Source organism: Nematostella vectensis, chromosome 9 (assembly GCF_932526225.1).
Source record: "Nematostella vectensis chromosome 9, jaNemVect1.1, whole genome shotgun sequence".
NCBI lineage: Eukaryota > Metazoa > Cnidaria > Anthozoa > Actiniaria > Edwardsiidae > Nematostella > Nematostella vectensis.
The window spans coordinates 15,701,180-15,716,161 of record NC_064042.1 but is presented as its reverse complement, the minus strand read 5'-3'; the positions used below and the strand labels follow the sequence as shown (position 1 = coordinate 15,716,161).

The 14,982-nt window shown below is 47.3% G+C and overlaps 2 long non-coding RNA genes across 2 annotated transcripts; one reads left to right on the top strand and one right to left on the bottom strand.

The window, feature by feature from the left end:
• Window positions 1-6,834: 6,834 nt before the first annotated feature.
• LOC125572329 lies at window positions 6,835-9,304 on the bottom strand. The gene is made up of 2 exons (XR_007313770.1): window positions 7,428-9,304; window positions 6,835-7,230 (listed from the first exon to the last, which is right to left on the bottom strand). It is a non-coding gene; the product is annotated as an uncharacterized LOC125572329 (long non-coding RNA).
• Window positions 9,305-11,638: 2,334 nt separating this feature from the next.
• On the top strand, window positions 11,639-12,563 carry LOC125572331. Its single transcript, XR_007313771.1, has 2 exons — window positions 11,639-11,976; window positions 12,201-12,563. It is a non-coding gene; the product is annotated as an uncharacterized LOC125572331 (long non-coding RNA).
• Window positions 12,564-14,982: the final 2,419 nt, after the last annotated feature.

The window sequence follows — 14,982 nt, the reverse complement described above, 5'->3', positions numbered from 1 at the left end:
CGCACAATGTGCGGAGCTCGTTGTTGATGATGTAGTCGGACACTAGGTCATTGTGAAGATCGACCACAATGTCTATCGGCAGCGCCATGCCTACTAGCTTGGTTGTAAGATTCAGAAAGCTGTCTGCCAGGGCGTCTGTAGTCCGGCTGGCTAGAGCGGTCTCGTATCGCTTCTCTTACTTTCTCACCTCCTCGGCGCTCATGCGTTTGACGCCGTCGTGAGTCAGGGCCTTGCCTACCATTTCTCTTGACTTCCCCGAGGCTACGAGAATCGCGAGTTTCTCCCTCGCGTCTGCTACCTCAGTTTGCTCACCTCCGGTTGCCGTATCGGCAGGATGCGTCGAGCAGTCCAACGACTCGACGGCCGGGAGGCCGGCGGAGCCCCCCTCAAGAAGACTCTCAAAGTATTCGTCGCTCATCATGCGCCCCCCTGCCGTGGCTAAGGTGCAACACGTGTGATCAATGCGTTATGCCCTAGGGCATACGTGGGCGGTGGTTTACTGCGCTTACTGTTCAACTAGGGCGATGGTATAAGAGTGACCTAAACAAAACTCTAACTTCGAGAACTTTTTCGTCTTGAGGGCCTTCATGTGCTCTTTCATCTTCTCTTCTGAGAGCTCCGCGCCGTAGTCATGCAGGATAGCTTTCATGTCCGTCTTGCTCGGGGTATAGAAGACCACCAAGGCCGCGATGTTCTCATGGAACGGCTTAGTGATGCTGGTGAGCTGCTGCGTGATCACTCACACGCTAATACCCACGTGGCGCTCGCTGAACGCCAAGTTGACGAGCTGGTCAGAGCGCCTCTTTACGTCTTTCGAGGCCGCACAGTCGTCGAGTATGATTAGCGTATTAGTGCCTTCGAAGAGAGCGGAGACAAACCTCAGCAGTATGTCGATCTGACCCGCTTTAGGTGTGATGACAAACAGACGATTGTCGCCCTCGCCGAAGCCGTCGTATGTTTTGTTGTAGACAAAGGTAGGGCACATGAGTACGATGTAGTCAAACTTGCCCCGGAAAGGGCCGCGCAGCCGGTCCACTATGAATCGGGTCTTCCCGCATGACGTCGGGCCCACGATGAGAGCGTTAAATGGGATGTTTTTCGGGTCTATACCGCGCTGCCGCAGCGCTTCGCGCACTTCGTGTCTGTGCTCAGTATTGTATGGACTCTAGCTGTCCGTTCATAAGGTTCAATTGGGCGTCGGCCACCACAAACACCTGACAGTTTACGGTACCCGTGCCGCTTGCCGTGCGTTTTATCTCGAGGTGCACACCGTCGCGGGTATTGACAAATCGGAGACCACCCCCATGGATAGCACTGTCGTCCGTCGTTCGAAGGTCGATCCACAGAGCAAACTTGTTATTGCCATAGAACGACTCGGGGCCGATTGCCGGGGCGGCAGGCGCTCCGCTGTGCCCCCACGGGGAGGGGCGGACGAACCGCCTTTTCGCCTCCCTCCAGAAATCCGTGGGGCGCAGCCCCTGGCTGAGGACCTTGTTTGGCATGCCGTCGATTGTAACGCAAACGCTCTTGATGTCGGGGTACACGAACTTCTCAGAGTCGCGAGCCCCTGCCATGTATGGCTCCACAAAGAGGAGCAACAGACCACTCATAGACCTTCGCGGCAGGTTGACACTCTCGTTGATTATGCTGTCCGTCCCTTTGCTAATCACGGAGGTCTTGTGAAGGTTCACTTGCTCGTAGAAGAACGTTGTGCCGTTTTGGTAGGCGGCGGCTGCAGACCGGGCGAGGTTGTCGTCCCTCAGGCTTTCGTATTCCAGCTCTAGATTTTTGATGCCATAGGATAATTTGGTAGCATCGCTTCCGACTACTACCTGGTCAACCGTTGCGAGCGTGATCTCGAAGATCAGCGCCTGGAGAGCGCCCTTGGGTACAGTACGCCGTGGTCCGTCAGCAGAGAATAGTCTAGCGGGACGGTGTACTTCGCCCCGTGGGCGGCGTTTAGAGCGTTCTCCTTGGCATTACTAGTCGCTTTATCGCCAGCCTTGGAGCGAAGCTTGCGCATGTTTTCTGACTGTGTGCCCTGCTCCAGGCGGTCCTCTCTCTCGACCTTAGACAGGTAAAGCTCCTCATACGTCTTGAAGACGTCGTAGCGGTTGGTGTCCTGGAGCGTTTCTCCTACAAACGTGATTTTCAGGCGGATCACGAGATTTCGGCCGGCGTTGTTCACGACGGTATTATTTGCTTGGCCTGAGATGAAGAGGTCGAAACCCACCCTCAAGGAGCCAGGCACGAGCGTGACGCCTTCCGATAGCTTTGGGACCGCCACATATAGCGTCTCGCCTGGGGAGGCCGTCGACGGATTGAGAAAGCCGGTGAACAGTTCTCTCGGCTTTCAACCCCAGAGGAGTTCTGGGTGTTCGTTGGGGGTCACGTTTATCGCTGACTGACATCCCTATTACGTATATCATATATCGTATACGTATATGTACATAAAGTACGAAGCCGCGTGGCTATGGTGCGGACTGTTAGACATGTCTAATATAGCATAGCACGAGTTATGCGCACGCATCATGGGTGATGTTGACGTTGACATTGACGATACCTTGCCGGGTGCGTCCGCCGATCGCGGAGCGGGGGACGACGAGACGACGCCCCTTATCCCGTTTGACCCTGACGATGGGGAGTCGATCCAAATGACGAGCACGTCATCGCGTTTGCATGCTGCGCATAGCATGGCTACGCGAAGCGCAACGCAAACGACCGCCGAAACCTCGTTCACCACAGAGGGTGCAGCGACAAGACTCGGTCTCCAGTCCCTCAGGGAGAAATACCCAGACTTTAACGAGAATCTGATACGGTTCCAGTCAGACCAGAGGGGAAAGACGCTAATACAGGTTCGTAACCTCGGCAAAGAAGGTTGGACTAAACCAAGATAGCTGTTCAATGAGAACGGGGGCGATCGACAGGACGTTACAAAGCTGAAAGGCTTCAAGCTGGCGATGGGGTCCGTGGCAGAGATAGACGCGGTCATCCAGGAGAACACAGAACGAGTCCAAGAGCTGCAAGGGGTGGTAGCCACAGACAGGGAGACCATCGAAGACCCTAACACGTCAGAGAGTCGCCGCCAAGAGGCCCGTGAGCGCAACGAGGAGAGGCTATCCGAGATTGACGAACTAGAATGCGAAAACCGAGAGCTCAAGAACCAAAAGCCGCTAAGAGATCGCATCAAAGCCATCTTCAAAAAGTACGGCTTTACCGTCACCGCTATCGGGTTGGCCGTAGCGACGACGATCGCATCAGATAACGACTATAGCCTCCCTCCCGACCATCGCTACTCTGCCAGCCGGGCCCCACACGGCCAAGTCCATCGTGGAAATGATCAACCGCGCTGAAAGCAAGATTCTGACCGCGAAGCTGGATCCCCTCACCGGGAAGATCGCGCTCATGTCCGATGGCGTTGCGTTCCTGAACGCCGAGCTTTGCGCACTATTTGGCCTAGAGGCTAAAGACGATCAGTTGGGTGAGCGGTTCCTCGCACTGCCCTTGGGGGGGCCCCCACTTACGGTGGCTTTGCCGAAAATAGAGGCCCTCTACATCTGCTGCGATACCGTAGACCGCACGCAATGCCTCTCCTTAGGCAAGCCTTCAAACGTTCTCGCTTGCCTAGAAACCCGCGGGAGGCCGCACGAGAAAGTCGTCTATGGACCCGACATCCCCGTTTGTGCCGCAGCATCTTCCTCTGAGTTTGTCTCGAGTATCCAAATATGGATCAGGGATGACCGCGGTAGACGGGTGGACTTTAAGGGCAAGCCTGTTCGCCTCGTATTAGAGCTAACCTAGGTCCGACATAACAAGCATGGCAAACAGCGACGTTAGCAACGGTGCCATATACCCCTCGCTTCCCAGCGTCTGCCTCCCGGGGGGTACGCACATGACGCCTACCGCTCCGGCAAGCATCGGCGGCGACGTGCAAAGCTTCCGACTCCAGAAAATATGTGACACTCAGGCGGCCCTAGACAACGAGATAACGCATCATCGACAGGTGCGGAAAAAGTATAAGCGCGCCCTTGCCGTTACCCATACTGTGTCTGTGGCATCCGGCATCGCTGCAGGGGCGCTTTCCAGCGCCGGGGTGGGGGTCTCTTTGAGTGGGATAGGGGTTCTGATCAGCGGTCCGCTGGCAGGGGTCGCTGGGCTGGTCGGTGTCGTGGGCGTGGGCGCGGTGGTAGTCTCTAGGGGTCTTAAGAGCAAGGTGGCTAAACACGAAGACACGATGGTTTTAGCGGAGAGTGAGAAAAACTCGATCAGCGAGCTGGTCTCTAAGGCTCTGCAAGACGGGCATATCTCAGACGAAGAGTTTCAGCTAATACTTCAGGAACAAGAGAGATACTACGCGCTCAAGGCCGCTATCAGAGCTCGACACGGCCTCGCATCGCGTGAGAAAAAAAGCAAGAAAGGGCCCTCCCTGGAGACACGCGAAAAGATGAAAAAGAGGCTGCGAGAAATTCGCGAGGATCTCTTAGCGGGAGCGAGGTGTTCGAGTAAAACTCAGGTTTAAACGCCACGCCAGCGGCTTTGAATTTACGGCCGAAAAACGGTTATTCCGCGCTCCGTAGGTTGGCGGCCCAATCCACGTTCCTCGTTTTCACGGCCCTTAGGTCCTAGCACAAGGCGCTGGCGTCCCCAACATAGATTAATGATTGCTAACAATCGCTAATTACCTATCTACGCGGAGTGTTTTGCGTAGACTTACTTCTGCTAAGTATCCATCTACGCGAAGTGGTCCCGACGTAGATTAATAACCAGCGATTATTAATCTACGCGAAACGCGTTTTTGTGTCACTGAAAGTCCCCAGCCTGGACTGGGGCTGGGGGGTCGGATGGGGGATTCGCGCCTCCCAAGCCTAACACGGGGCTGTGAGGCCCGGAGGGGCGATTCGCACCTCCCACTCGTTTCACTGAAACCCCCCAGCCCCCCCCCCCCTTCCGCAAAGCACGTATCCACTTAAGATTTTCAAAAAGCACATGTCTCAGCTCTGTTCGGTAGTGGGGAACAAGATGATTTGTTGCTTTGGTTTCAGATATCTCTGTATCGTTTCCTTCTAGCTCATACTTTGCTACAAGCCCTTTCCAATGGTCATGGAAGCGATCCACTGATTCAGCTTGGAGACGATCCCAGACATTCGGGACAGTATCATCTAGATTCTCGTCTGAAGAGGAGTTTTTAATAGAAGTACTGTCGGACTGGCTAATTTCGTTATCCGTTTCTGTCGAGACGTTCGTCATCTGAGCAAATTGCGCTGTGTTTGTCATCTGAGTACTGTCCAATAGATGCCATACTAACGTGGCCTTTACACTATGGCGTCCAGAGTAGAATGCTCGGTTCTCTTTGGAGGTCACATCTTTTGTAGAGTCAGCTCGATGTTCAACAAATCTCACTTCAGGTTGAAGTTTGGCATCTTGCAGATACTTTCTTCTCTGTGCACCATCCAAAAAATGTACATCTGCAAGATGGCTTGCTAGTAAGTGCAATTTTTGCAATAACGCTTACCATGCTTTCAACGAGATGACTTGGTAAAAATGGACCTCGTTCCGAAGGATTTTTCAAAATCAGTTTTTGTTTAGGAATTATTACTGGGATACCTGTGGTAGCCCAGTCATAGAATGCAACTGGTTTTTGAGTCTAGGTGCTTTAGGCATCCTAGATTCTATGTCGGCGTCCGCGTTCTGCCTGCCTGCGTGAACTTTTTGTGATCTTTCTGTGCTTTTCAACACAGTAATCCTTGAATTATCTAACTTCCGGTTAAAGCTTTAGGAAGTATAAAACGCTTATTGTCGACCTGTGACCTCCATACTCAATGTTTAGCCGAAAAATATTTATAAGCAGGTTTCTGCAAGAAAGTCTTTCATGTGGCTTTTGCGTGCGCATGCGCATTATCTGTTACCTATTACGCGCCTTTTGTTTCAAAATTGCCAACATTACTCTTTGTAAGATAAAGAAAACTGCGTAAATTGTTTGTGCTTGTTTTGAAAAGAGCTTGTCTGATTTTGAAGCAGTTTGTGCATTTATAAGAGAACGCGACTGCGTTTGAACATTCTCTTGGTTTGAAGCAATTGGCGCTTGTTCTGGGGGGGGGGGGGGGGGGGGGAGTGAATAGGTTTGCGGATCGGCGGATTCGACCCCGAAATGCTCACGTATTACTGATTTTGAAGATTATTTCAGCGGATTGGCGGATCACGGATTCGTTGACAATTCGGGCGCGGATTTCGGATTTTGACTGCTTCGACGGTCGAATTTCGGATTTTAAATAAATTTCAATCGATGCTATTGTTTATCTGTCAAACCATGCGGATCTAAAAAATTCTGCGGATTCACGGATTTGCTCGGAAAATATTGCGGATCCGCGGATTTACATACCTCTATTCACCCCCCCCCCCCCCCCCCCCCCCCCCTTCTAGAGAGCCCTATACTAAGTTTGAAGCAATTTGTATTTTTTAAGAAATGCTAGACTGAGTTTGTGCAGTTTTTAAGCATTGCATGACTGCGTTTAAATCAATTGGTGCATGTTTTGATAGCGAGGGCACATTCAGCTTGAATGAGCTTCGACCCTATTGATGCCTGAAGACCACCAATGAGACCAAATATTATTTGCTTAATATTTTTTAAAACAAATCACCCAAGTATGACATTATTATATAGAGCCCATAAACAAAGACAAGAACGACGTAATAAAGTGTTATTTATTGCTGGTCACTATTACACTACAAGCGCCTTGGGCCAATTAAACTATCGATAAACCGTTTCATTAAATCTAACAGCAAACTGAGAATAAACTCATCAGGTTACAAAACAAATTGTTAATAAAAATCATATTAAAAAAGACATTGTGTCCTTTATAAACATATTATTTAGCAGTTTGTTAAGTAATTGATTTCTTTTTCTTTTACAAATACTATGAATATTTACTGTCATTTATATGTTTCTGCTGAGTTTTTTTATTTTATAAAAATCTTATAGATATTTACCGTCTAAAGCTAATAAAATCTAGATTAATGTTTTTAACATATATGTACATTTTATCAGTTAAGATGCTGTGCATTGAGCCCAGAACATCATCAGGGAACCTTCTCTGATAGTGGGGTACCTCAAGGTTCCATCTTTTTTTCTATTAGTCTTAAGTTCATACTGTTACTTTATTTGCCTGCATTCTTCTTCGATGCACAGTATAGCGGCTGCAATACAGTTGAGACCGGGGTTCTACACCAGAACTGCAAAAGCATGTATATTAATTTTAAGAAAAAGTTTGTTTAGAGAATATATGTAATAATATAATTCAGCCTATAATGTATGTTTCACTGCTATATTATTGCACTGCCTATCTTTTTTGTCATAGTTTTAGACTCTCCTTGTTTCACAAACTCTTCCCAAAACAGTTTATTTTTGAAAGTCTTTTGTAAACTGTTACCTATAGCCACAATCACCACGCATGCCAGTATCACCCCGGCAAGAGCTCTGACACCAAGAGCAGTAGATGGGTAAGGGGTGGTATCTGTTAGGAGAGAAAGAAAACACGAAGTTATTATTCATATATACGTTATTAAAGATTACCATTTTGGAATTTCTTTAGCTAACAAGCATTTCCAGCGCATATTGGATGAACTGCGTGGACAAGTGTGCCATGTTGATGATATTCTAGTATTTGGAGCCAGCTAGACTGAGCATAATGAGATTTGAATGCTGTTCTAGAGAGGCTAGAGAATATAACTATAACCCTCAACTTAGAGAATGTTTCTCAGGATTGAGTAGAATTCCTCGGATATTTTGCTATCAAGGAAAGAATCCAGATTGTTCTCTTTAATGAAAAAGCTATCACTAAGCTGTCAGAGCCTACTGACTTGACAGAGCTGAGAAGATTCTTAGAATCTCAGCTATCACTAAGCTGTCAGAGCCTACTGACTTGACAGAGATGAGAATATTCTTAGAATCTTCTTAACCATTTGGGGAAGTATGTTTCCAATCTTGCAGATATGACCAAAGCCCCTGCGTGATCTTCTGACAGTGCATGGGTATAGGGTGAGCCACAACAAAGATGGTTGGATAACATAAAGCATGCACCAAGCGCAGTCCCTGTCCTAGCGATATATGCCCAATGAAGGAAACCAAGGTCTCTGCGGATGCATCCTCGTATGGACAAGGTGTTGTGTAACCTTAGCCGATGTAGACGGTAACTGGAAACCTGTGACGTATATCTCAAGAACCATCAGCGAGACTGAGCAACGCTATGCAAAAGATGATGTAGATTGAGCGTTACATGGACAGTGTACTTAGTGAACTTTCAGCTAGTGACAAAAGGCTGGAGGCGATTTGTGATGGAAACATGGAATTCCTCAAGTCGTGCGTTCAAATGGTCCTCATTACAAGTCGTTGGAGTTTGAGAAGTTTGCTTGAGACTGGGGATTCAAGCACATGCTAAGCAGTTCGAGTTATGCACTATCAAACGGCGCAGTTGAGAGGTCGGTAAACCCCCAAGAAACTCATGGAGAAGGAAAAGGATCCAGCAGTTGGATTACTCTCAGAAAATGGTCCCAGTGTCCTGCGGAGGTACTGTTCGGTAAAAAGGTTAGATGAATAGTTCCTGTTGAAGAGAAAGCATCATGGACTGACTAAGTAAAGCTCAGAACTTACAGCTGATGGTTCAAAACACTCGAGACTCATTCGACAGTCAACCAAAAGTTCACTGCACAAATGACGTCAGAGCGTGCCATAAACAAACAATAGTACACTACGAGACGCAGTCGAGTGTTGTTGTATAAATGTCCATGTCTTAAGTATTATCTCTTTTTTAAAAAAAAGGTAAACCAACCTTTTGCGACTGTCGCATTTGAGGCTTGGATTGTCGGTTGTGATGTTGGTGGACCTGTGCACAACAAAAGCAAGTAGGAGGAATTGCCATGTACATAAAACATTAAACTTACAACCAATCAAATCCAACGCAAGACGAATGAGTTCGAAATAGTTTAGGCCACTGCAAAATTTGTATTTCGCTGATGTCAAAGATGGGATTAAATTAGTCCCTCTGATACTAATAGCTGCCAAGTCTATCAGGCGTTCCACTGACCATAACAAGTCAGACGCCGGACACATATACTGTCCATAGTCCCCTGAGTCTTGAGTTGTTGTTAATTGGAGCTGACCTCCAGAGATAGGGCTTACTCCAGCTGTGATTGGCTGACCGCTAGGCTTGTACCACGTGATCTGAGGTGATGGTAGACCTCTGGCCTTACACTGCAGGCTCAGGACTTTTCCATCCCAAGACGACGTGTTGATGGTTGAAGACACCAACTCTGGTTTATCTGAATTAAAATACTGCTGTTACTTCTTTATTTTTGGAAGGGGAGTATTAATTGGATATATATAGTTATAATGGGAAAATTTGCACTGAAGAAATTAGATTCCGTAAACATTTTAAAGAAAATGAATATAACACAAACAAATTTTAAATTTAACACAATTACGATTGTTAGCGTGTTGGAAGTTAAAGACAGCATCTCTGGTTTATCTGAATTCAACATATACTTCCATTCTTATTTAATGTGTCTACAGCATCAGAAGAATTGCCATTTACTATTTCCAACACGAATGCATATGTTTTTATTTGTTTTAGAAAAGCCAGGTGCTCTTTCAAACTTTTACCCTTTTTCACATATATGCCAGTGCGTGGCCTTATGTATGAACAGGATGTATGAGGAAAAAGACGTCAACCTCATGTTCAAGGTATGGCCCTGAACACAATGCCTCCCTGTTACCCTCGTGTTCAAGGTATGGCCCTGAACACTATGCCACCCTGTTCCCCTCATATTTAAGGTATGGCCCTGAACACTATGCCTCCCTGTTCCCCTCATGTTCAAGGTATGGCCCTGAACACTATGCCTCCCTGTTTCCCTCATGTTCAAGGTATGACCCTGAACACTATGCCTCCCTGTTCCCTTCATGTTTAAGGTATGGCCCTGAACACTATGCCTCCCTGTTCCCCTCATGTTCAAGGTATGGCCCTGAACACTATGCCTCCCTCTTCCCCTCATGTTTAAGGTATGGCCCTGAACACTATGCCTCCCTGTTCTCCTTATCTTTAAGGTATGGCCCTGAACACTATGCCTCCCTGTTCCCCTCATGCTTAAGGTATGGCCCTGAACACTACACCTCCCTGTTCCCCTCATGTTTAAGGTATGACCCTGAACACTATGCCTCCCTGTTCCCCTCATGTTTAAGGTATGGCCCTGAACACTATGCCTCACTGTCCCCCTCATGTTTAAGGTATGTCCCTGAACACTATGCCTCCCTCTTCCCCTCATGTTTAAGGTATGTCCCTGAACACCACGTCTCCCTGTTACCCTCATGTTTAAGGTATGGCCCTTAACACTATGTCTCCCTGTTCCCCTCATGTTTAAGGTATGGCCCTTAACACTATGCCTCCCTGTTACCCTCATGTTTAAGGTATGGCCCTGAGCACTATGCCTCCCTGTTCCCCTCATGTTTAAGGTATGGCCCTGAACGCTATGCCTCCCTGTTCCCGTCATGTTTAAGGTATGACCCTGAACACTATGCCTCCCTGTTCCCCTCATGTTTAAGGTATGCCCCTGAACACTATGCCTCCCTGTTTTCCTCATGTTTAAGGTATGCCCCTGAACACTATGCCTCCCTGTTCCCCTTATGTTTAAGGTATGGCCCTGAACACTATGCCTCACTGTCCCCCTCATGTTTAAGGTATGGCCCTGAACACTATGCCTCCCTCTTCCCCTCATGTTTAAGGTATGTCCCTGAACACCACGTCTCCCTGTTACCCTCATGTTTAAGGTATGGCCCTTAACACTATGTCTCCCTGTTCCCCTCATGTTTAAGGTATGGCCCTTAACACTATGCCTCCCTGTTACCCTCATGTTTAAGGTATGGCCCTGAGCACTATGCCTCCCTGTTCCCCTCATGTTTAAGGTATGGCCCTGAACGCTATGCCTCCCTGTTCCCGTCATGTTTAAGGTATGACCCTGAACACTATGCCTCCCTGTTCCCCTCATGTTTAAGGTATGCCCCTGAACACTATGCCTCCCTGTTTTCCTCATGTTTAAGGTATGCCCCTGAACACTATGCCTCCCTGTTCCCTTCATGTTTAAGGTATGGCCCTGAACACTATGCCTCCCTGTTCCCCTCATGTTCAAGGTATGGCCCTGAACACTATGCCTCCCTGTTTCCCTCATGTTCAAGGTATGACCCTGAACACTATGCCTCCCTGTTCCCTTCATGTTTAAGGTATGGCCCTGAACACTATGCCACCCTGTTTCCTTCATGTTCAAGGTATGGCCCTGAACACTATGCCTCCCTGTTCCCCTCATGTTCAAGGTATGGCCCTGAACACTATGCCACCCTGTTCCCCTCATGTTCAAGGTATGACCCTGAACACTATGCCTCCCTGTTCCCTTCATGTTTAAGGTATGGCCCTGAACACTATGCCACCCTGTTTCCTTCATGTTCAAGGTATGGCCCTGAACACTATGCCTCCCTGTTTCCCCCATGTTTAAGGTATGGCCCTTAACACTATGTCACCCTGTCCCCCCTCATGTTCAAGGTATGCCCCTGAACACTATGCCTCCCTGTTACCCTCATGTTTAAGGTATTGCCCTGAACACTATGCCTCCCTGCCCTGTTCCCCTCATGTTCAAGGTATGGTCCTGAACACTATGCCTCCCCGTTCCCTTCATGTTTAAGGTATGGCCCTGAACACTATGCTTCCCTCATGTTCAAGGTATGGCCCTGAACACTATGCCTCCCTGTTACCCTCATGTTCAAGGTATGGCTCTGAACACTATGCCTCCCTGTTCTCCTCATCTTTAAGGTATGACCCTGAACGCTATGCCTCCCTGTTCCCTTCATGTTTAAGGTATGGCCATGAACACTACGCCTCCCTCATGTTTAAGGTATGGCCCTAAACACTATGCCTCCCTGTTCTCCTCATCTTTAAGGTATGGCCTTGAACGCTATGCTTCCCTGTTCTCCTTATCTTTAAGGTATTGCTTTGAACACTACTCACCTACCTTGACGGTCACCAAACTTTCTTGAATGCTTTTTCCGTCATGTGACAACAGCTTGCTAGTGAATGTCACCGCATCAGTAGGCTTAAAGGGCAATATCACCATTGTGTTGTTTTCCAGTAGTGTGACCCTGCCTTTGTACTGATTGTCTATAGTTTAATTTTGACCACTGAATGGAAACATGTTTATCCTGCCACTGGGTATATCTCTGAAGACAAAATATCTTCCTGGAACTCCGAACACGACAGCGTAGAGCTCTGGACACCTCGGGTCGCTGCAGTAGTACTCCCAGTGCAGTCGAAGCTCTTGCCCCAGGACAGCATATAAATGGTTTGGTGGAGTTTTGGTGTAGTAGAATGTACACTCTGTAGATATTTTAAATCAGTTGGTGGTTTAAGTGATGGCGAACAATCTAAGCACACCATTTTATTATTTTCATCTTTTATAAAACATAATTATTGGCTAGGCTACTGTTAAGATTACTAATCAATACTCATGTTAAAATAAAAACATCGATAGAAAATGGCTTGCAAATATGTCAGTATGCTTTGTTCAATGATTTTTTATGCATTTTATACTTTGCAAATGAAAAAAGATCCCCCGGGATTTGCAGGGAAATTATAAATCTGTTCGGTGTTACATTATTTTTAAAAAAATAACCGGAAACCCTAAGCCGAAAGCGTAAAATACAATGAAAAAAATAATTAATTACAATTCGTTAAAACCTTACCCGAAGAATTCACGAGTGCGCTGATAGTAATGAACAATACGATCTGAGTGATAAAGACCGGTGCATTTTCTAAGTTGACATGTAGATCTATCACTGTAAGTTCTCATTGAGAAGTAAAGTGCTCGAGCTGAAAGATTGGATGGCCATTTAGTTTCATTTCCAAAAAGCCACCGTTTAGCAAAGGTAAAATCTAGATAATAAATTGAACTGGGGCAGCTCGCACATTTTCTACAAGCCGTTTTACAAGACTCCCATTTTCTATGCAGCCACTGTCTTGGCTGAGCACTAACCCTTTGTTCATGGTTCTCAGTTTGTCTTAAAGGAACAAACATAAATTGCTTCAAGTATTATTTTATAAAACGAATATTTTTTTTCTGTTGAAAGCATTGTGTGTCTAGAAAGTGCAAGGTGAGTTCTGCTAATCATAAAGGTCAATCTGAAACCATTAACACTGTCCCCAATCCTCTCCCTCCAGGGAAAATTATGTAGATTCCTTTATTTAGAATTATAAAAAAAAATAGAATACATTTGCAAATTCTATCGATCAAGTTTCGTTTCTCCGGAAATAAAATGTATAAGCTTAGATTCCTCACATGTTTTTTTCAGAAATTGCTTCAGTAAAAAAATTATTGACAAAGAACATTTTCCGATTATTATCACCAGCAATCGATAGCCAGCATTATTTTCCAACTTAGTTTAAAATCGTTGTACAATGACAGCAATTCACAGACTGGCTTTAACCCCCGAAATAAATAAATATTCGAATATTGGAGTGCGCGTGACGTTCTTTCCAAATCCACACGGAACCGAACGACAATAAGATTGTGGACAAAAAGTATTCAGGGTGCATTTATGTCTAGGCAGAGTTAAAAAGAATGATATTTTTGTGTGTTCTCACTTGTTCTCATTGTACGTGTACCACGTACTGCTTGTACATGTACCTTCGGAGGATCCAATTCTCGAGAGGGGCGGGGCGGTGAAGCAGAAGTCCCCCGAAAATACAAAGTGTGTGCTGGGTTTTGGGTTCTTGCTGGGCTTGTTTCCAAAGGAAGTGAACAGGTGAACTAATAGATACAAACCACAAGAAAACTCGGCTAGCAGGGTAACGGTTGGTGGAAGTTTGTATTCTAATTTAATCCAGGGTTTCCGCAGCCAGCAAGTAGGACTCTGACTTTGTGTAGGCGTGTGTGTACTCGGCGTGTGTGTACTCGGCGTGTGTAGGCGTGGGTGTACTCGGCGTGTGTAGGCGTGGGTGTACTCGGCGTGTGTAGGCGTGTGTGCACTCGGCGTGCGTGGGTGTACTCGGCTTGTGTAGGCGTGGGTGTACTCGGCGTGTGTGTACTCGGCGTGTGTAGGTCGGGGGTGTACTCGGCATGTAGGCGTGGGTAATCTCGGCGTGTGTAACAGTGGGCATACTCGGCGTGGGTGTACTCGGGGTGTGTAGGCGTGGGTGTTCTCGGCGTGTGTAGGCGTGGGTGTACTCGGCGTGTGTAGGCGTGTGTGCACTCGGCGTGCGTGGGTGTACTCGGCTTGTGTAGGCGTGGGTGTACTCGGCGTGTGTGTACTCGGCGTGTGTAGGTCGGGGGTGTACTCGGCGTGTAGGCGTGGGTAATCTCGGCGTGTGTAACAGTGGGCGTACTCGGCGTGGGTGTACTCGGGGTGTGTAGGCGTGGGTGTACTCGGCGTGTGTATGTCGGGGGTTTACTCGGCGTGTAGGCGTGGGTAATCTCGGCGTGTGTAACAGTGGGCGTACTCGGCGTGGGTGTACTCGGGGTGTGTAGGCGTGGGTGTTCTCGGCGTGTGTAGGCGTGGGTGTACTCGGCGGGCGTGTGTAGGCGTGGATGTACTCGGCGTCTATGCGTGGGTGTAGCCCACTACCAGTTTTTAGTATAACCTTTTTAATTAATTTACGCCAAAATCTAGAATAGAGCAGGATTTGTCTAGAAAGCAGATAAAATAGCGAGCAACTTTGATCTGAGTACCTTGAGGCCATCACTCCAAAGCCAATGTTGTGTGAGATGAGGTAATCAAGGTTTTTTCTACTATCCTTTTTCATATGAAACCTATGATTGATATTTAAGAAGGTGCGCACATTCAGAACCGTGCGCGCCTCTAGCCACCTGAATATGCTCTTGTAATGTTATGTTTGGGGTGACAATGTTCTGCCCTTTGTAGTTTGATTGTACGCGAGTGCGCTTGCTGAACTC